At 40.6% G+C, this 21719-nt stretch overlaps 1 protein-coding gene and 1 long non-coding RNA gene across 4 annotated transcripts in view; one reads left to right on the top strand and one right to left on the bottom strand.

The window, feature by feature from the left end:
- LOC109496072 overlaps nucleotides 1-21719 on the top strand; it is a 262538-nt gene that overhangs the window by 215050 nt on the left and 25769 nt on the right. The gene's annotated exons all lie outside the window — the stretch shown is intronic.
- Nucleotides 1-21719, bottom strand: part of FABP12 (fatty acid binding protein 12) — a 53369-nt gene that overhangs the window by 9208 nt on the left and 22442 nt on the right. The window contains exons 1-3 of one of the 3 annotated variants that reach the window (XM_019822813.3): nucleotides 17032-17086; nucleotides 12706-12811; nucleotides 5509-5641 (exon numbers count right to left, since the gene is read on the bottom strand). The gene's annotated coding sequence lies outside the window, so the exon portion shown is untranslated. Of the gene's footprint in view, nucleotides 1-5508; nucleotides 5642-12705; nucleotides 12812-17031; nucleotides 17087-21719 lie in introns of those variants that run through there. The other 2 variants (XM_019822823.3, XM_019822820.3) reach the window with 2 other exon arrangements.

Raw genomic sequence — 21719 nt, forward strand, 5'->3', positions numbered from 1 at the left:
TAGGGAGAGAGAGAGAGAGAGAGAGAGAGAAAGAGAGACAGAGTTGATAGATGATAGATATAGATCTCTGTTCTCTTTCTATAGAAAGGTAATGTGGCTATATTGATCCGAAACAGAAGTACAGATCTCGTAACTTTCCTACAGAAAAAGAGGAGAGCCTCACCATACAAGGGTCTCCAGTGTTTTGACATATTGAACTTTCATTACTTCAGCTAAACAATTTGAAGTGTAATAAAGCTGGACAAGTCCTAGTGGGCACTACGCAGAGATTGACATGCTAGGAAAACCCAGGCCTTACTCACTTGCTATTCATTGAATAAACATTTGAGTTCCTACTAAACATAAGACCCCCATGCTAGGCTCTGGTATATAATGGGGAATGAAAGAGACTTCCAAAACGTGTCCAACATTATGAGAGAGAATCTGAAATTGTGCTAAATTCCCCAGTATTTCCATATGGATATATATCTGTATAGTAGAAACATAGAGAACTAGTTGATATTTTAGACCAGAGGTCAGCAAACCCTGATCTGTGTACTAATTCCAGCCACTACCTGTAGATAAAGTGTTATTGGAACACAATCACACTTATTCCTTTGAATATTATCTAAGGCTGTTTTCGTGCTGCAGTAGCAGAGCTGAGTAGTTGAGACAGATACCACATGGCCCACAAAGCCTAAAATGTTTATTCTCTGGCCCTTTACAGAACAATGTTTGCCAGCCCCCATTTTAGAGTCTCAAGTTTGATTATTTAAAACTCAAGATCATAACAACTGTTGTCGGTAGGCCTCCTGTGCTTGGGACACAAAAGTGGTGGATAACATTTTTTGTCCATAGCTTTCTCATCAAGAAGAGACATTTTTATAATTATGGCATGGATAAGGCCAACAGAAAATGTAATTTAAGAAGCTAAGTAAGCTCTGGCATTTCATAAAAGTCATATGAGAGAGAGATTGTTATCAGTCAAATATAGATGAAATATTTTAAAAGTTGCTGCGAGTGTTGCAAGGCAGAAAGACACAAGCATTAAATTGACTAGGAAAGAAACAGGGTAAAAGAGCTGTCCTGCTGTCTGCCTTTTCCTGAGTCTAACCTCCAGTTGTCTAAGGGTCCTGTTTTCACTTTTTGTTAAAATGTTTATTTATTTGAGAGAGAGAGAGAGAGAGAGAGAGAGAGAGAGAATGCATGGGGGAGGAAGAGAGAGAGGGAGACAGAGAATCTGAAGCAGGCTGTGCAGTGTCAGCACAAAGCCCCAATATGGCGCTTGAACCCAGGAACCGTGAGATCACGACCTGACTGAAGTAGGACGCTCAACTGCCTGAGCCACCCAGGCACCCCTAATGGTCCTGTTAAACTCCAAAGCTTTCTTCACAAGCAGCCGTGACTCTCCCACCCTTTTAGTGGCCTTGGTAATGTTAAACTTTCAGGGTTTGCATGCAGTTCTAATGCACTTAGATTAAAACCATGCTGTAAGAAAAATATCTGTAATGACTTTTTAAAGGAAAATGTATTGGAAATAGGGGAAATCCACTACAAAACTTTAGGTGTAGTGATAAACAGAAAACAGTGATCTAAAGAGTTGCTTCTCTTCTCATATTGGTTGGACTTTGTAGGGTGTTCATGCACTTGGGAAGAGCACAGCTCTCCTTGGCCACCTGCTCCATGTGTGCGAGTCAAGGACAATGGGGAAAGGCTGGCAACTTGGCCATCTGTGAGGCTTAGCACGTTTCTGCATTACCTCCACTGTTCACACGAGCAGCTGGAGGTGAGCAGCAAACAGCAAGCTGGGACTGCGTGACTGGCTGAGGCACATGGACACCCAAGCAAGCAATCTCGTGGCATGTGCTCCATACTGATGTTCTTCATGCACTTCTTTAATATTTTCCACTAGGAAGCATAGTGGGTTGAATGGTGTCCCCCCCAAAGATATGTCCAAGTTCTAACCCCTGGCACTTATGAACATGGCCTTGTTTGAAAATAGGGTCTTTGCAGATGTAATTGAATTAAGGATCTCAAAATGAGATCATTTTGGATTTAGGGTGTGCCCTAATGGATTTAGGGTGTGCCCTGAATCCAATGACACATAGGGAAGGAGAGGGAGATTTGAAACACAGAGACAGAAGAAAAGGCCATGAGCAGACTGACCAAGACAGAAACTGGAGGGCAGCCATAAGCCAAGGAATAAATACCAAGTTCAGCCAGCGGCCACTTAAGAGAAAAGCGTGGAATGGATTCTTCTTCAGAGCCTCCAGAAGGCTGCCAACACCTTCATTTCATACCTCTGGCCTTCAACACTATAAGATACTAATAAATAATAATAAATCATAAATTTCTGTCACTTTAAGCTACCAAGTTGTGATCATTTGTTATGGCAGCTCTACAAAACTACTAAATGAAGAAACTCATTTTAAAAAATCTTAGGCCTTTCTATGTTTAAAAGAAGGAGTTTATTTCATTATGTAAAATAACATTTCAACTTATTAAGAATTGTCTCTATTTCACTGGATTCTTTTTCTTGGTCACTTAAAAGTTATCATATTTACCAAGGATAGAGGTAACTTTTATACATAATAATAACATAATAATTATGATATATAATAAAAGGCTGAATTATAATGTATAAATAATAGTATAATTATATAATAAAATTATGCAAATTAATTTTTTTTCAGAAGTTCATGTAAGAAAAACACTTCCTTTGTTCCTCTAGCTTGATATCCTCTCCTCTTCCCCTACCATTATTCTTTAGAATCACACAATTTCTTTTAGGTGAATACTGAAGGATTTAAGATTTTGATGATAAAATAAATTATTTGATGCTGGTAAATAGCACCCTGTTATGCTTTATTCTGTTTCAGAATTTCAGCAGATTGCTAACTTTAGGCTGGTCTTAGGGTTGAGTGCTGTCTGCTTCTGAGCAATCATGTGCTTCAGACCAATCAAAATAACAGAAAGATTTCCTAGAGGGATGAGTAAGACTGCAAGGTCAAAGCCAGGCAGGCTGAGGGCCTGTGATTCAGATCCTGCTGGGTTCCCAGGCTCTCCTGCCCTTCTTTTCCCACAGTTACAGCTGTTTGAACACCACCTGCTGCCTTAGCATTGTCCTGAGGCCACCACAGTTACACATTCACCACATTCTTATAAAGTAGCATTAACTCCAGTGGTTCCCAAGCTTGACTTGCATTTGTAAAACTGCCAACTCATGTCGGCACCCTAGATTTCTCAATCAGAATTGCCAAGAACCAGACCTAGCAATATGGATTTTTAGAATGTCTCCCAGGTGATTCTACTTCTAAGGCTCAGTAAGGAAGGGCAAAGGCACTAGACCATTAGTTCTCAAAGTATGATTCCTGAACCAGCAATATCACCATCATTTGGAAACTGGTTAGAAATGCAAATTCTTGTACTCCCTCCACGCAAGGCTTGCTGAATCAGATACTCTGGGAAAAGAGCCTAGTAACCTGTGTTTTAACAAGCCTTACAGGTGATTCTCGTGTGTGCTTGAGTTTGAGAACCATGGCCCGCACTTACACTTACTTCCAAAGAATAGAGTATGGAACGGAAGAAAGAGTGATTTTAGAAGTTTGGTGGACACCAAGTTTTAAGACCATACTTTATATCTTAACCAAGTTAAGTCATACTGACATCATGTGCCCCCTGACATGACCCAGTGAGAAGACAATTCATCTCTGTGGGTTTCTTTCTAAACACCCATAACCTAAATCTAATCATGAGAAAGCAAGAGACATGTGAAGACAAGATTGAGGGACATTCTTCAAAATCACAAGGTTTGAATAACAAGGAAAACAAACAAAGGTTTGAAACCGTTGCAGATTGGAGGGAACTAAGGAGACAAGATGGCTCAATGCAATGAGATCCCGACTTGGATCCTAGAACAGAAAAAAAGACATCAGTGGAAGCACTGGAGAAGTCTGAGCAGTCTACGGTTTAGTGGCCGCATCATAACAACTTTCATTTCTTGATTTTGACGAAGGTATACCATAATATAAGACGTTAATATTAGGGGGAGTTGGATGAATGGTATATAGGAACTCTCTGTACTATATCTGCAACTTCTCTGTAAATCTAAAATTATTCCAAAAAAAATTTTAATGTAAAAATAAATTAAAAAAAAAAAACAAAAATAAAGTACTGGCCACATATCAGCATACCTGGATCACCTGAAAGTTTGTTAGTAATGAAGATGATCAGAACCCACACCAAATCTGCTGAATCAGAACCTGCATTTTTTCAAGAGATCCTTAGGTGAATTGTTTAATGTCCAATAAAATTCGAAAATGTTACCACAAGCTTGGTACAGGCTTTACAACAAGCCTGAGATTTAGCATCAGGTCAATCTTGTCTTGGCTTGAGACATACACCAGTTTTGATTAAGCAAAACTTATTCTTAAGACCCCGGGCTAAATTGTCAACAAAATTCAGATGGCTCAGCTTCTGTGTCCCTCCTTAGGGCTCGGTCCTTACATAGTAACACCTTCAAAAAATGTAAGCACCCTATCTTGTGTTTGTGAGACATTTTCTTCCTTAACAGACAGGAGTCTTGCCTTTGATCCCTAACTCTGTGCCTGGGCCCCTGCCACCTTCCACAGACTTCTCTCTTGCTGAAAGTCAACTCGCCTGGCATTTTAAGTATTGCCTCCTACAAGCCGCCTGTGACATCTTTCCATGCACCTCCCATGGTGACTAGTGCTGGGATTTGTACCTGTTGTCACTATAAACTCAAATGCTGTATGCATTTGCCACATTCAACCATGCCTGGAAATATCTAGAGATAGAATGGCATGTGGAGGGGCGCCTGGGTGGCGCAGTCGGTTAAGCGTCCGACTTCAGCCAGGTCACGATCTCGCGGTCCCCAAGTTCGAGCCCCGCGTCGGGCTCTGGGCTGATGGCTCAGAGCCTGGAGCCTGTTTCCGATTCTGTGTCTCCCTCTCTCTCTGCCCCTCCCCCGTTCATGCTCTGTCTCTCTCTGTCCCGAAAATAAATAAACGTTGAAAAAAAAAATTAAAAAAAAAAAAAAAGAATGGCATGTGGAGAACTTGCTTTTCTAACAGCTCAACACAAAGGACAGGACTCCAGAGACCCTAATGTTAAAAAAAAAAAAAAGAAAAAAGTTCAACAGGATCTGTGATCAGAGGTGATAGATAGGAGACACTAGAGGCCTAGGAATAAAACTAGGATGGTAAACAATTTCCTCTGTGCCAGGCTTTTTACTTTTGTGTCATTGAAGTATCAGAAACAAGAATCTACCGATTCTATAAAGACAGTTTCTTGATGGGGTATTATTAACAAAATCCAGTTAGAATGGTGAAAATGGACAGTTCCCCAGACATGTTGACATTGATCTTCTTGTCTTGAGGAAAAGGATTAAAGTGAATTGCTAAAGGCTAAAAGTCAGGAGAAATTGCTCCTTGAAAATGTGACTGGCCCAGTCTGCCATAAGGAATCCAGAGCTTCTTGCTGTTTTGTAGGGAAGCACAAGGCACTCACCTTGATGCATCGTGGTAAGTGTCATCCTCAGGAAACATTGTCTGAATTGGACCGTGGCACGTGGATTTTTTCAGGAAAGAGGTGCGTCAGCACCCAAATTATTTGAGAGCAGCTGAGACAAGCCTGTAATGACCTGAAAGTTAGAACCGACCTGGTGAGTGGGGTGTGGGGAGAAGTTTATGGGATTCCATGCCTCCTCGCTGAGCTGTAAAAGAGCTCTGGATGGGGCTAGATGCTCCCACAAGTCTACAGGTGGCAGGTAAGTCATGGATCACTAATATGCAATTCTCTGGGCATGCTGACTGTGCCCAAGTTGCAATAACCTGGAAACCTGCATTTGAGCCAACACACTGTACTCCACAAATGCACCCATTTCTGATGTTTTTGTGTGTCTTATTTCTTTTAATCTTCACTTTTGAAAAACTCTAATTTTGTTGCTGATGAAGTAAGAAGAGATTTTCCCACATTGTGATCAGGACAGACAGGAGATTATGGTCTTTTACAACATCAGTGACTAAAGCAGTTGCACAACCAGGGGAGGGAGGGAGGAGGGTTACCTGAGAGCATTGACTCCTTGCTGCAGTGGAGAAAGCCAACTACACCCAGAGGTGCACAAGGTTGACTTCAGTATCAACTGTAGGAAGAAAATCTACTCCAACAAAATAATCTACAGAATAATCTAACATCATCTCCAATTAAGATATTCAACTTTAGGGTGCCTGGGTGGCTCAGTTGGGTAAGCATCCGACTTTAGCTCAGGTCATGGTCTCACAGTTTGTGAGTTCAAGCCCCACATCAGGCTCTGTGCTGACAGCTCAGAACCTGGAGCCCACTTCAGATTCTGTCTTCCTCTCTCTCTCTGCCCCTCCCCTGCTCATGCCCTGTCTCTCTCTCTCTCTCTCTCTCTCTCTCTCTCTCTCTCTCTCTCTCTAAAAAATAAACATTAAAAATTTTTTTAAATAAAGATATTTTGACACTTTAGAGTCTAAAAATTACAATGAAATATTCAGTAATATAAAAATACATATTGTCATAGAAGGCAGAACGTTTACATCTTTGGCTTTGTGATCATAAGTGTATGTTATGAAACTAATTAGCTCTAGGCGAGGCGTTATGTGAGTAATTTATTCTCCTCACATTAACATCAACTGTGAAATCTAAAGTGAGTGATGACATTCCAGGAACAATTACATGTGATAATTCTTCAGCAGGTTTGGGCAATGTAGGGTAGCTCTCATAAGGGAAAACATCATCTCACACTATTTTAATGATGATGATGGCTCTCCTGAAAAAGGAACTTAAGGGAGAATATGGGAGTTTAGTGCCTGGGCCCTGGTTCAAGTCAAAGTGAAAACGAAAAGCAAACACTATTTTGAAATTAATTTAAGGGATTGTTGGCAATAGATGAGAAATTATGTTTCAGGCCTGTCTAGAAACAAGCACCAACAATTTTGAAAAACAATGAGATTTGCTCATTCATTTATTTATGGATACATAAAATTACACTCTGATCAAAAATATTTAAAAACTGCATAAAAAATGACTAGAATTAAATGCACTAAGTTAATGGTGAGTGTCTGAGATGATAGAGCTACGGGCAAATTCCTTTTTTCTTTCTTCCTACTTTTCAACAATTTCAACTTGTCTGGAATTGTTCTATAATTAAAAGAATAAACTCTGTTTAAAAAAATAAACCACAGGGGTGCCTGGGTGGCTCAGGTGGTTGAGGATCCAACTTGGGCTCAGGTTGTGATCTCACAGTTCATGAGTTTGAGCCCCGAGTTGGGCTCTGTGCTGACAGCTCAGAGCCTGGAGCCTGCTTTGGATTCTATGTCTCCTCCCTCTCTGCCCCTGTCCTGCTTGTGTTCTCTCTCTTCTCTCTCTCTCTCTCTCTCTCTCTCTCTCTCTCTCTCTCAAGAATAAACATCAAAAAAATTAAAAATAAATAAAAATAAAATAAAATATAAGCCACAGAAGGGCAAATACTATGTGATTCTACTCATATGAAGTATCTAAAGTGGTAAAAATCACGAAAACCAATAGAGAGGCAGTTGCAGAGGGCTGGGGGATGATGGAGAGTTTCCGTGTTGGGGGAGGTGGGTATAGAGTTGAGGATTTGCAAGATGACAAAGTTCCGTGAGTACCCTGAACACGGCCGAACTGTACACTTAAGAAGGGTTAAGATGATAAGCTTCGGTATGTGTAAATAACACCATACTCTGTGTAAAATAATAATAAAAAGATAACAGTTTAAAAACAAAATACTTTTCATCAACGGCACGGGAGACCGACAAGAAATGGCACGGAAGTCAGAAATTAATCTGATGCAGGCCATGCAAAATATAAGGTACACAGGAAGGGAAAACAGAGATGTGAGTTCAACTTAAGGAGCCAGTGTTTGTAGGATAGCCAGTGTGGGTTTTTTAATGTATGAATTTATTCTTGAGAGGGAGAGATTAAGAGCATGTGTGAGCAGGGGAGGGGCAGAGAGAGAGGGAGAGAGAGAATCCCAAGCAGGCCCTTGAACTCACGGACTGTGAAATCATGACCTGAGCAGAAATCAAGAGTTGGACACTTAACTGACTGAGCCACCCAGGTACCCCCGAATGCACACTTTGGCTGACGTGGAAGAGGCCACTGAAGATTAGAGTGCGAAGTAAAAGGAATAGGTGCAGAGATATATGAAAAACTAACATATAAATACAACCAGTGGGGTGAGAAAAGGGGAGTGTCTGAGTTTCCCAAGGCTGCCACAAACTTATTCCCTCAGAGTTCTGGAGGCAAGAGGTCTGAAATCAAGGTGTGACGAGAACGTGCTCCCTCCACAGTCTCTAGCAGGGAATCCTTCCTTGCCTCTTTAAGTTTCTGGTGGCTCTAGGCTTTCCTAGAAGGAAAGGCCTAGCCTTTTCCTAGCTTTGTGGCCACATCATTCCTCTCTCTGCCTCCATCATCCTATGGCCTTTTCCCTTGCATGCACGTCTTTTCCTCTTCTCTTATAAGGAAATTTGTCATTGGATCTAGAGATCACCTGGATGATCTAGGATGATCTTGGCTCAAAATTTTTACCTCTGCAAAATCCTTTTCCAATAATATCACATTTTCAGGACCCAGGGATTAGGATGTGGATGTATTTTTGGGTAGGTGGGGCGGGGGGACCATTCAACCCACTCTAGGGAAAAGGTCTGTAAATTCTAAGAACTGTGCCCATATAAGATCCATATAGTGAGAGATTCATATATGTGATCCATATATGATCTCTATATGTGTCAGGCAATGAGAAGACATACACTGGGAAAAAAAACCCACTTAAGTTTGTGTACCATACCTCTCCCCAAATTCATTTGGCACTCTCTCCTCCTAGTATGACGTGAAGATGAGTAAGATCCAATCCCAGCCCCCATGAAGTCCAGTGCGGGGAGAAAAGCATATAATCAAAATAATTGTAATGTGCTGTTTAAGTGCCACAATAGAAAAATGTTCAAAGTATTTAGAAGCCCAGTGAGAGGTAAAAGTAATTTTCTGCAGGATCAAAGAAGATCTTACTAAGTGGAAACTGGCACACACACATACAAAAGTGGTGGTGGTGGTGGTTATTCTGGGAAGGGATTTCATGAGCAATGGTTTACAGGCCAGGAAGTGTTTATGGATTATCAGGGAAGAGTGAAAAGTTGGGTAACCCCAGAGGGTAAGGTCTAGGGCAAAAACGAATAAGAAGTTATGTAGCAGCCGGAACTGTGGACAGAAAATCTTTATCTTTACCTTCGTGTCCCATTCTAATCAAGATCTGGAAAATTGAAGGGAGTCCCCGGTGTGGGGAAAGAAAGGAGACCGCTAGTTACCACAGAGCTTCTAGGAATCGGTTGGGGCTCTATGAATTGAGACTGATTCGCTGTGAGCACAGGCTTTCAAAAGATGTCTGAAAGAACAGCGTGGCCTAGATGGCAGGGGGCACTAGAAATAAGGCGCACCCTCAGAAGGAAGGCTGTTGCAGAAAATCCGAGAGGAGGTGGTGAAGAGCGGAAGGGTGCAAAAGCTGTGGTGACGAGCAACAGGTTGGATATGGAAAGGGGGCTCCAGCGGAGGCAAGAGGCAAAGGTCACCCCTGGACCAGTCAGCTTGGGCGGATGGACGAAGAGCAATACAACTGAGAGAAGAAATGGAGAGATGGAGTTCATAGTCCCTCGCCCAAGAGGGACAGCTCTGAAACCTAAACAGCTCTGAAAATCTAACATTTAGTAAATAAGTCTGGTGTAGCTCACCCGGTGGTAAGCCTGACCTGAATTAACATAAGGCTGTTTGTAACCCTTACATATCTTCCTTAGAGTCAATACGCACAGTTTGCTAAAGAAATACTGTATTTGATTATGGGGTGTTGTCCCCATAACATATGGCACAGGCCTTGTGTTACCTTTCCCAGACCTGATAAATGTCTAACACCAGATATTTTTTTTAGGGCCTAAGGGTTTTAGATAAGTAATTTTACACCGATAATGAAACCAGTCTGAATTTGCATTTGAGGTGTTCAAAATGAAAAGTCCTGTGAAGAGCGAGTATACACGAATGAATACAGGCGTGTGGGGGAAAATATTTCCCAGTGAACTCGAACCATTTTCACATAGTGGGAATTTTAATTTTTTTTTTAACATGTATTTATTTTTGAGACAGAGAGAGACAGAGCATGAACGGGGGAGGGTCAGAGAGAGAGGGAGACACAGAATCTGAAACAGGCTCCAGGCTCTGAGCAGTCAGCACAGAGCCCGACGCGGGGCTCGAACTCACATACCGCGAGATCGTGACCTGAGCCGAAGTCGGACGCTTAACCGACTGAGCCACCCAGGCGCCTGGGAATTTTAAATAAAATGCCAGAAGAAGCCGGAAAAAAATTCTCCTCATAGAGGAGCGTTCTTAGTTAATTGTAGCATGTTGGAACAAATTCCACAGTAAGGCCAAAATTTGAGATCTAATATATGTACTAGCACCGTGTACAGATTTTCCGATACATTTCTCATCTAAGCAGACCTCTCTGAGAGAATGTCAACAGAGAAGCTCTATGTACTTTATTATCTGTGCTTTATGTTTCCGCCTAGCTATTCTTGAATGGAACCAGCCTGCTGACATGGGTAACCGCCTGTCTTCACACGTCCTCCTGGCATCTCTGACTATTCTTTTGAAGGCAGGCCCTCGGCGTACAGCATTTTTCCTCTGGCCATTTTACTTGTTCAGACACACTTACAAGAGTAATTTGCAAAAACTCACTTGTTCCCTTCACATTTATTTTCTGAGTAATGTGAATGAGAAGGGAGAAAAAGAAATCAGAATTGCCATGCTTCGTATCCAGAGAGGACAATGGTGGAAGTTGAGAAATTGCCAAGAATTTAGAAATAGAAATGGTCCTTTGCCAGCTCACAAATATTCCCGACACCTGGCCCAGGTTTAATTTCATCAGGTGTGGAAGAACATGGTATCAGAGCACGTGTACGTGTGCACGCATACCTCAGATGACTGAAGGAACCACTGAGGTGTTGTTCCTTCCATCCCGCTGGCATTTCTTCCCTCCCCCATTAGTCTTAGCACTACACAGTGGTCTGTGAGGTCTCTGGGATTCAATGCAAATCAAACACGTAAGTAAGGTTTGGGACCAGATGAGTTCATTTGATCATATTCCAGTTTCTTAATTGCTATGCATTCATTTTAATGGGAGAGAATGCACATGAATTAAAACTCCTCTTCTTTTTCATTCTGCACGTACTGGCAGAAATATCCTGAATACATAATTGCAACATATCCTGTGATTAACATTAACCGTCTTATCTCTGCCCCAGAGTAGGGCAGTGCAATCCACAAAGCCAACAATTAAAATGAGACAGTGTCACCTTTTAGGCCTAGTTTAAACTACTCAGTAATGTATCCATCACTTAATTTTTTATATCTCGTTAGTTCACTCAATACATATCTCACATGCACTCTGTTATTGTGCTCACCAGCATCCCTGCCAGTGTCAGAAATAGGGTGAGGACACAAACTTTTGAAGGGAAGGGAGTTAATATTTGATGAGCACCTACTATGTGCCAAATACCTTATTTTATCATCTAATTTATTCTCCCAAACTACCCCCATCAATATAGGTACTATTATCCCCATTTTATAAACATGGGAAACAGAGAGAAGGGAAAGAACTTTCACAGAGCTCGTATAGTTCAAAAACGGTAAAAACAAGATTCATCCTATCAAATATTTACAGACCACTTGCCATGTGTCTGACACTGCCCTGGGATATACAGTGCTACAAAGCAGACAAAGGTCCTTCCCTCTCATCTCTTTCCACTGTAACTGTGGTCCTCAACCCTGGTGATTCCACTAGAATCACCTGGAGAACTTCTGTAACATACTGGTGCCAATGTTCACTCCTGGTAAGTAAGTCAGAATCTCTGGAAATGAAGCCTGAGCTTAAGGGATTTTTTTTTTGAAAGCTCAACCAAGTGATTCTTTTTTTAAAAAAAATTTTTTTCCGACGTTTATTTGTTTTCAAGATAGAGAGGCAGAGTGCTACCAGGGGAGGGACAGAGAGAGAAGGAGACACAGAACATGAAGCAGGCTTCAGGCTCCAAACTGTCAGCATAGAGCCTGACATGGGGCTCGGACCCACGAACTGTGAGATCGTGACCTGAGCCGAAGTTGGACACTCAACCGACTGAGCCACCCAGGTGCCCCTCAACCAAGTGATTCTAAAGTACATCCAGGATTGAGAACCTTTTCCATTTATTAGATTATGCTGTATACAAGGTTACCACCCTCAAAAAACTTACCCTGTATAGAAGTTAGAGAAAAATTCATACAAATATAATATACGTGTAAAACAATTTTAAGATCATGCATAAGGAAATGTGAAATTGTGTGGTATATACTTAAAGTATTGGGGAGTAGCCTGGATGGCTCAGTTGGTTAAGCATCCGACTTTTGGTTTTCGGCTCAGGTCATGATCTCGTGGTTTCATGAGATCAAGCCCTTCACTGGGCTCTGTGCTAACAGCAATTTACTTTTGGAATTGGAATGGTGTCATGGGCTGAACTGTGTCCCCCCAAAATTCATATGTTGAAACTCTAACCGTTGTATCTCAAAATGTAACTGTAGGTGGAGGGGGGCCTTTAATAAGATAATGAAATTAAGATGAAGCCTTAGAGTGAACCCTGAGCCTACCTGACCGGTGTCCTTGTGAAAAGAGGAAACGGGCACACAAAGTGACACCAGGGGTGCACACACATAGAGAAGCGATCACGTAAGCACACAGCAAGATGGCAGCCACCTAGAAACCAAAAGAAGAGAGGCGTCAGGAGAAACCAACCCTGCTGACAGGGTTGATCTTGGGCTTCTGGTCTCCAGAACTACGAGAAAATGAGTTTCTGTTGTTTAAGCCACCCAGCCCATAGAGTTTTTTATGGCAGCCCTAGTAAACTGATACAGATGGGTTCATAGAAGTCTAGTATCACAGTAAAGAAAACATGGGGAAACCACTATACTTTTGCATACTTTTGACCAGAGTCATGCTTCTCAAACTTTGGTGTGTATCAGAATCATTTACAAAATTTGGTAAAATGCAGGTACCCACGTCCTATGCTACTTTCACAAGTTTGGCCCATGCGATTCTTTGTTTGTGGTGATTCTGATACACACCACAGTTTGAGAACCATTAGATCAGATCATGGAGGACATCACTGGCAGGTGAATAAGTGGTTGTTACTAGGGACAAATAGAGGCTAAAATGAGTGTGATACATACAGATGGGAGTGATGATATTAAGGAAATCTGCATAATTAGAACAGAAAGTCTGGTGGTCAATTTTATGTGTCAACATAGCTAGGACATGGTGCCCAGATAAATGGTCAAACATTATCCTGGATGTTTCTGAAGGTATTGTTTCACATGAGGTTGACATTTAAATTGGTAAACTTTGAGGAAAATAAATAATGTCAATGGCCTCACCCAATTGGTTGAAGACCTGAGTAGAACAGTTGGATGTCTCCAAACAAAAAGGAATTCTGCCAGCAGGTGGCCTTTGAGATGATAGATGATAGATAGATGATAGATAGATAGATAGATAGATAGATATAGATACATAGATGATAGATAGATGATAGATAGATAGATAGATAGATAGATATAGAAATATACACACATACATGCATACACTCATACTCGCATCTTGTTGGTTCTGTTTTTTTCTGGAGAACCCTGACTAATACGAGAGTAAGGTGACAGACCTGACAGGAAGGCCTTGATGAGCAAGCTAGAGTTTGGCCATTATCTGATTGTGACTATAGACATTTTCAGATAAACCAGGTGAGGCTTCAGACCACAGATTTTGCCTTTGGCACCTACCAAAAGAACAAACAACAGTATAGAGAATGGGTTAATCCATACTGTCCTTTTCTCTTTGATGCCACAGAAAGGGGAGCAGCAATTCAGAAACATGAAACTTGTTAGAACAATATTTAAAAGGCTGCCAAACTGAATCTCTGTGGTTGTGACAAGGAATCACCAGTATATTACAGGGATAAAGTGGAAGAAAGACGCAACAGGGTGATGATAAAAGAGGCCATGGGCTTAAAATTTTTGATGTAGGTAACAAGCCCATGTTCTGGTGTCATCTGTTGAGATTTCTTGAATCTGTTCTCTTGTGATGTAGTAACCATGAAAAATATCCCAGAATAAAACAAATCAAGTTAGACTTCAAGGATTCAAATGAGAACCACTAGGAGTTTTATATCCTACCGTTCTAACTTGGCTTTCAAAGACTTCTGCTGACGTGCATCTTGTGTCTCTATTGCTGTTGGAAGGATGGGATAAATGCTACATTATTTGTTTTTAAAATGCTGTTGAAATCATCTGTGCTTATCGTACCCTTGTTGTAGCTATGTAGTTTTCTCAGTTCTAGACCAGTCTAGACATTCTTTTTAATTTGTCTAAAATTGGTCCATCTCCAGTTTTACTACATCTGTACTGAGAGGCCACCACACTCTTTCATATATTCTTTCATTCTATTCAACATTTATTAAATAAATATGTATTGAGTACCTACCCTAAGCTCCACACAGTGATAGGTATTTCAAATATAGTGTTCAACAAGACAAAAGATATAATCTTATTATAATCTTTGGTAGCTTATAAAACTATATCTTAAAAGGCAAAAAATAAGGAGAAATGTTCCAAAGGATACTGACCCAAACATCTGATGGGATTGCATTGGTTTGCAAATGGGTTGGGGGTTTCCCTTGTGCATGCTCAATTTCTAGAAATTTCAGGAAGCAGAATTTTCATGAGTGGAGATTCCAATAGACATAAAATTCTTTTCCAGGAGACATGCAATGGGAAAGAGTTTAAAGGTTTCCTCCTTCCTCACTCCCACCTTCTCCTCTCTCTCATTTAACAAGTATGTTTGGATCTATACTATGGACAAGGTTGGGCAAGGATATGGTGAGTGAAAACTGTCTTTGCCACCTTAGAGCTTACAATATAGTAGGGAGTAAGGCAGGAATAAAAAAAAAAGTCATACAGATGAATGCAAACTCTAACAATAAGTGCAATGAATGAAAGGCACATAGAAATGACAGGGGAGGGGCACCTGGGTGGCTCAGTCGGGTTGAGCATCCAACTCTTAATTTCAGCTCAGGTCATGATCTTGTGGTTCATGAGATTGGGCTCTGCATCGGACTCTGTGCTGACAGTGCAGACAGAGCCTGCTTGGGATTCTCTCTCTCTCTCTCTCTCTGCCCTCCCCTGCTCATTCTCTCTCTCTCTCTCTCTCTCTCTCTCTCTCAAAATAAATGAATAAACACTTGAAAGAAAGAAAGAAAGAGAGAAAGAAAGAGAGAAAGAAAGAGAGAAAGAAGAAAGAAAGAAAGAAAGAAAGAAAGAAAGAAAGAAAGAAAGAAAGAAAGAAAGAAAGAAAGAAAGGAGAAAGAGAAATGGCAGGGGACCTCACTTAGCTAGAGAATGAGAGAAGGCTCTATTCTTATTTATAGAAAACCATCAAGTTCTATTCATGCAGTTGCTCATGAATAGTCTTCACTTAGTCTCAGTCAGTGTTGGGAATGATTCCTTTCTCTAAAATGCTGCATTAAATACCGCCAAACAGGTGCTTTTTTTATTTTTGTGGCCACACAACTCTATTACCTGATTGTGAGGATGGAAATCTTCCCCTTGAGTAGGTAAATGGTGCCTGAGTTGATAATGGATCCCTCATTAAGCAAAAATAGAGACAACCAAGATGTTCTCGGCTATAATAACATTAAATATCTCCCTTCTGGGTGCAGAATCCAAGTTGTCGCTGTCTATCCATTCCACATGTTTATCTTGTGGACTACAGCAATGGTTCTCATTGGAATCATCTAGGCACCTCAAATACTGCTGCCTGAGTACCATCCCCCAGAGATTCGTATTGGTCCAATATAACTGGGTTTTACAAAGCTCTCCAATTGATTCTATCATGAATCTATGATTAAGAACCACCGGGCAGCTATGATTTCTGTCTGCAAATGACTGTTATTATAAAAATACCCTACATTTTCTGATGTCTGAAATGGTCTTGCCTGTATTCTCAAAGTTTTGCACTCTCCAAGTATTTGACTCATAGAAGAGAGTTCCAGCATTCCCAGAATTCAAGAAGCCTTCTATGTCAATCAAATGTTAGTGGTCACGGTTGCTTAAAACTGTTCAGAGACTAAAAACTTGTTTTAGGAAAGTAGGAAGGGTCTTGAGGCAGAGAACATTTGGGGTATACCGTGAAATACTGTGTTTGGGTCTGAAAATTATCTAAAGACTAGGCCTTGTGATAGAAAGTCTATTGGGGATGTATATTGAAGCTTATTTTGCTCAGACACTCAAAGCAAAATAAAAATTTGCAACTATGATGATTATAAATTTCGGGCTAAAATACCAAGAAATTACCAGAGGAGAGATGGTGAGGGGGTGATGAGTTAAGTAGGTGATGGGGATTAAGGAGTGCCCTTGTGATGAGCCCCGGGTGTTGTATGGAAGTATTGAAATGCTGTATTGTTCACTTAAAACTAATATTACACTGTATGTCAACGAAAATTGAAATAAAGACTTAAAATTAAATAAAGCAAAATGTGCAAAGAACTCAAATGAGCAGTTCAAATTCTATAATCCGTGGGAATTGATCTGAGAGAGACAGGAATGCAATATGATCAGGAAAGCTTCCTGAAGATGCAGATCAGATAGGTCTTCACTGGTAAACAGGGTTTTGTCTGGTAGAGAGGAGAGGAGGCAGGGAGTGTGGGAAATATTACATAAAGAGGTAAGAGCATGGAATAATGGCGTGAAATTGGAAATAAGCATCAGTTTCAAGAAACAGTGAGACAACTGGCCAGCTGAAGTGTAGGTGTGATGTTATAGAAACCTGGGAAAGATGGGGCACCTCAGTGGCTCGGTTGAGTGTCCAACTTTGGTTCAGGCCATGATCTCATGGTTCATGAGTTCAAGCCCCAAGCTGGGCTCTATGCTTACAGCTCGTAGCCTGGAGCCTGCTTCTGATTCTGTGGATTCTGTGTCTCCCTCTCTCTCTGCCCTTCTTCCACTCTTGCTCTGTCTCTGTCAAAAAATAAATAAACATTAAAAAAAATCCTGGGAAAAAAATGCATTAGTCCAATGGTACCAGACTGGGGAGCTCTTTTAATTCCAGGTATAAGCATTTATACTTTAACTTCTAACAATGAGAACCCTGAAGTTCTTCAGCAGGCATAAGATGGCATTTTATGAATATCAACTTGTTGGCAGGTGCAGAGTGGGAGGGGAAGATTAGAGAAAAAGATCAGATAGGATGGTTTGGCAATGACTTACCTGTAAGGTCAAGAGAGTTTGGGTTTTCCTGATGACTGTGCAAAGAAAAACAATGGGATGTATGAAAGAGGTAGTTTGGAATAAGAATCAACAATAATTGGTCATTGACTATATGTAGGTGGCAAAAAAAAAAATGAGTCAAAATTATTCTGAGGTTTTAAGCCTGAAGGATTTTTCAAATCCCTGGGAAGTTTTGTAGATGCTGGAATCTTTGTGCTGTTATAGCAGGAACAGAATAACCAATTCTGGCAGTTGTCTCTGCAGAAGGATAAGCACACCCTTGGTGTATTTCATCCATCTCAGAGTGAGTTTTTCTACACCTTCTTAGAACTAACACTGAAAATATTTTTGTCAGGCCAGATTATCTCATAACAAGAATGGTTTGATGCCCTACCCATAGTCAATGTGGAGAATTCCAATTTACGGAGCAGATTTTCCCTAAAACCTATACATTAAGACGGTACAGTATTCATTTGCTAGGGCTTCCCTAACAAAATATCAGAACGAGTGGCTTAAACAACATAAATTTAGTTTGTCACAGTTCTGGAAGCTGGAAGTCCAAGATAAAGATGTTGGCAGGCTTGCCGACTGTAGTCTTTCCACTGTGTCTTCATGTGACCTCTCTGTGTGTAAGTATCTTTGGCGATGCTTCCTCTTATAAGGACATCAGTCTGTTCAATCAGGGCCCATCCCATTTAACTATAATCACCTCTTTGAAGGCTGTATCTCTAAATGGAGTCTCATTCTGAGGTTTACCGGAGGCATGGATTTCAGCACATAAATGGTGGGGTGGAGGGACCAGAATTTAGTCCATAATAGGCAGCATGTTCTCTAACCAGTATTCTTTTGGAGATACCCAATATTTAGGAATCAGAAGTTAGGTATTTCTGGGAGGTATGTTCAAAGTCAAGGGAATATCTCGCCTCTTCCACAAAGCAGATGAAATCAATCTATCATTTAAATTTTATGAATGATACAAAATAGAAATGGAAAATGCGTTATGCAACTAAATTATTCTTTTTTATCTCCCTATGATCATTCTACATGTTTTGGATAAGAGAGGGTGAAAAAGCATTTCCCAGCTCACCAAATCATTTCTGTCTATGTCCATGAAGTTTTCTACCTTCCCTATTCCATCTGGGTTGCTGGCCCTCCAAAAATCCATTTCATTCACTTATTTATGTTTTTATTCATTGATTCATGTAACATCAATATGTGAGTGTCTACTCTGGACCCCTCAGGTGCTAGGTCCTAGAATACAATAGAGAACAAGGCGATCAACAGTCCTGTGATACAGCTCTTATAAGGCACTATGGGACACAGACAAACAAACAGACATTAGCAGTAATCTGAGGTAAACGCGAGGAGAGGTCTGAAGTGCTAGGGAAGCTCAACACAGAGGCACTTAACCAATCCATGGGATTATTCAGAAAAGGCTCCCCTGAGAAAACGACATTTAGGCAGTACCTGAAGGATGAACACCAGAATAGCAAGAATAAAAGAAAGCAAGGAGGTGGACTCCAGGCACAGAGAATGACAAGCACAAGTGCTCTGGTGTGAGGAAGAGAGCAAGGCCCCTGAGCAGAGCTGGAAGAAGTTCAGAATGAAGGAATAGGTAGTGCAGCTCTTGCAGACCAGGCAAGAAGCAGGGGTCAAGGAAGAAGGTGGGGTTTGAAGGAAATTAGATGGTAACCCTGGGGCACTTGGAAACTGTTGAAGGGATTTAAATTGAGCAATGATTTGGTCAGATTAGGATTTTAATGAATTCACTCTGGCTTCTACCGTGGGGTGGAGCTGGAGGCAGGATGAAAGGAGACAAGTTTAGAAGACTTGTTGAAGGTATTTAAAGGAGATAATGCTTGGAACTAAGGAAACCATAGTGAGGTTAAAAAACAAAAAACTGTGATTTGTGAAAAATTTAAGAATTCTGGGGATCGATGTTTCATTTAGGTTCCCTAGAAGACAGTGATTTTCTTTTTTGTCTTGTTCACTGATACATCCCAAATGCATCCTCTAAGCTTCTTGAGGACAGTAAAGATAATGAGCAGGGAAGGTTGGGTTAGCTAGACAGCACTGACTATATTCTCTGACTGGTTGTTACAACAATGGAATTCATTTTGAAAGCTTTTGTGTGCCAACTGCTGTACTGGGTGCCTTGCATACACAGTCTTATTTGGTCCTCATGAAAAACGTAAAGAAGAGAAACCAAGAATCAGAGATTTGGGGTACACAGTCCATAAATGGTAGAGGGAAGATTGGAACTCAGGCCTGTCTGATCCCAAAGCCCCATCCTCTTCCCCTTCTGATCTGTTGAAATCCAACCTTATACTCCTCTCTCAATAATAGGCTGGAACATCATTTTTTCTAAGGGGGCACTTTCTACTTGTTCAAGGGCTGGCAAACTAGTCAACTTGCCTTGCCTCCCTCCTGATTTGCCATCTGCGGGCACTGAGCCTCACCAAGTCCCCAGGGCTGAGGGGCTGAGGGGAAGAACCAGTCGGAGACAAAATCTCACGTATAGTGGTCCTGTCCCACAGCCTGTTTCTCCTACAGAGTTTGAGGTGGCATGAGGTCAGGGCAAACACTTTCATGTTTTCTTTCTATGAATTGCCTGGATAAATACTCTTCTCTAAAAATATTTAAAAAGTAACGAGAAAAACTGGCACTTGAGGCTTAATTCTGACCAGGAAGAGAAAATTGTAGGCTAAAGAAGGAGTCATATGTTCCATGGGAAACAACAACCACATGGTCTTAACTTTTTAAATAACCAGAGAATATAACCATGAATCAGTTAGTCAAAATGTATTTATTGTCTCCTATTCTGTATCAGATATCGTCCTCTATTCTGTATCAGTTATTGTTCTAGAGCCTGGGTGCACAGGACAAGACAAAGTGTGTGCCATCCCTCAAAAAGCTGATGTTCTAATGCATGGGGATAAAGAGACAATAAACATAAAAGTTAGATGATACTCCTAGAATTTAGAAAAACAAATTTTAATAATTTTTGGAAGTTTTTAAAATCCAAACTGCTAATACCAGATAAATGGTCCCCATTTTTTTCTTGTCTCTTTTTTTAATTAACAATATAATATTTGGAAGTGGAAACTTGGTTTTGAAGTGAAAATTTATTCAGTAACTGATAAAACTTCTATGGGAATGATGGAAAGAAGGCAGTAGCATTGGGTAGTTCTCCATCTACTAATGGTTTTGTAAGGCCTTTAATATGTTTAGGAGAGTTAACACAATTTTACTATTTATTTCTATAACAGTTCTCTTTATTTCCTAGTATCAATTCAATTCAAGCAACATCTTATACCATAGTTAAAATACAGCTATTCTGTTCAATTCAGCTTGGAATAAACTTTCAAATATTCCTAATAGAAACTTTTAATAAAAGGACATGAACAAAATAAAAAATATTCAGGAAAAAAAGTATTCGGGAAAATAATTTCACACCTAGAGACCCTAGAGGAGAGAGCTAGCATGCATGGGTGACCAAAGACTCTAGATGTTCTAATTTAAAAAAAAAAAAAAAGAAGTACATTTGAATTGTGGAAAATTGCTATAGTAAATTCTTAAATAACTTGTGAGCATGCAGGAAATGAAATGGTGACTTCCAAACGATTAAAGCATTTTGGTAACAAATCATACTTTTGTAATGAGCAGAATGAAACATCCTAAAACACAGTGCCTTGGTATTTATAAGTCATTTCTCAAAATCTTTCACAGTATCTGTGTTAATAAGATTTTTTTTAATTGCACATGCAAGACTACAGTTAGCAAGTTGGATTCCCAGTTGCACAGGAACATTGATTAGCAGGTAATGGAAAGCTGACAGGAATACTCTACTCCTTTTCTCTCTGACAATTCTACCAGGGATTTGAATGAAGATATGGAAGGCACATTTTTTTTTTTAATTTTTTTTTCAACGTTTATTTATTTTTGGGACAGAGAGAGACAGAGCATGAACGGGGGAGGGGCAGAGAGAGAGGGAGACACAGAATCGGAAACAGGCTCCAGGCTCCGAGCCATCAGCCCAGAGCCTGACGCGGGGCTCGAACTCACGGACCGCGAGATCGTGACCTGGCTGAAGTCGGACGCTTAACCGACTGTGCCACCCAGGCGCCCCATGGAAGGCACATTTTATTAAACATACCAAAGTATGAGGTTTAGGGTGAAAGTTAATGTGTTTGAAAAGAACGGTTAGATTAAAAACATCTTGATTGACTGGAACAGTGGGAAGAGAAGACTGTTGAGCTACCATGATAGAACACTCACTACCATTGCTGCCTTCCTCCTGGGTTTGCTAAAGCCACAATCCAGATCTAACTGAATGCCTATTTTTATACAATAAG

The sequence above is a fragment of the Felis catus genome, chromosome F2 (assembly GCF_018350175.1).
Source record: "Felis catus isolate Fca126 chromosome F2, F.catus_Fca126_mat1.0, whole genome shotgun sequence".
NCBI lineage: Eukaryota > Metazoa > Chordata > Mammalia > Carnivora > Felidae > Felis > Felis catus.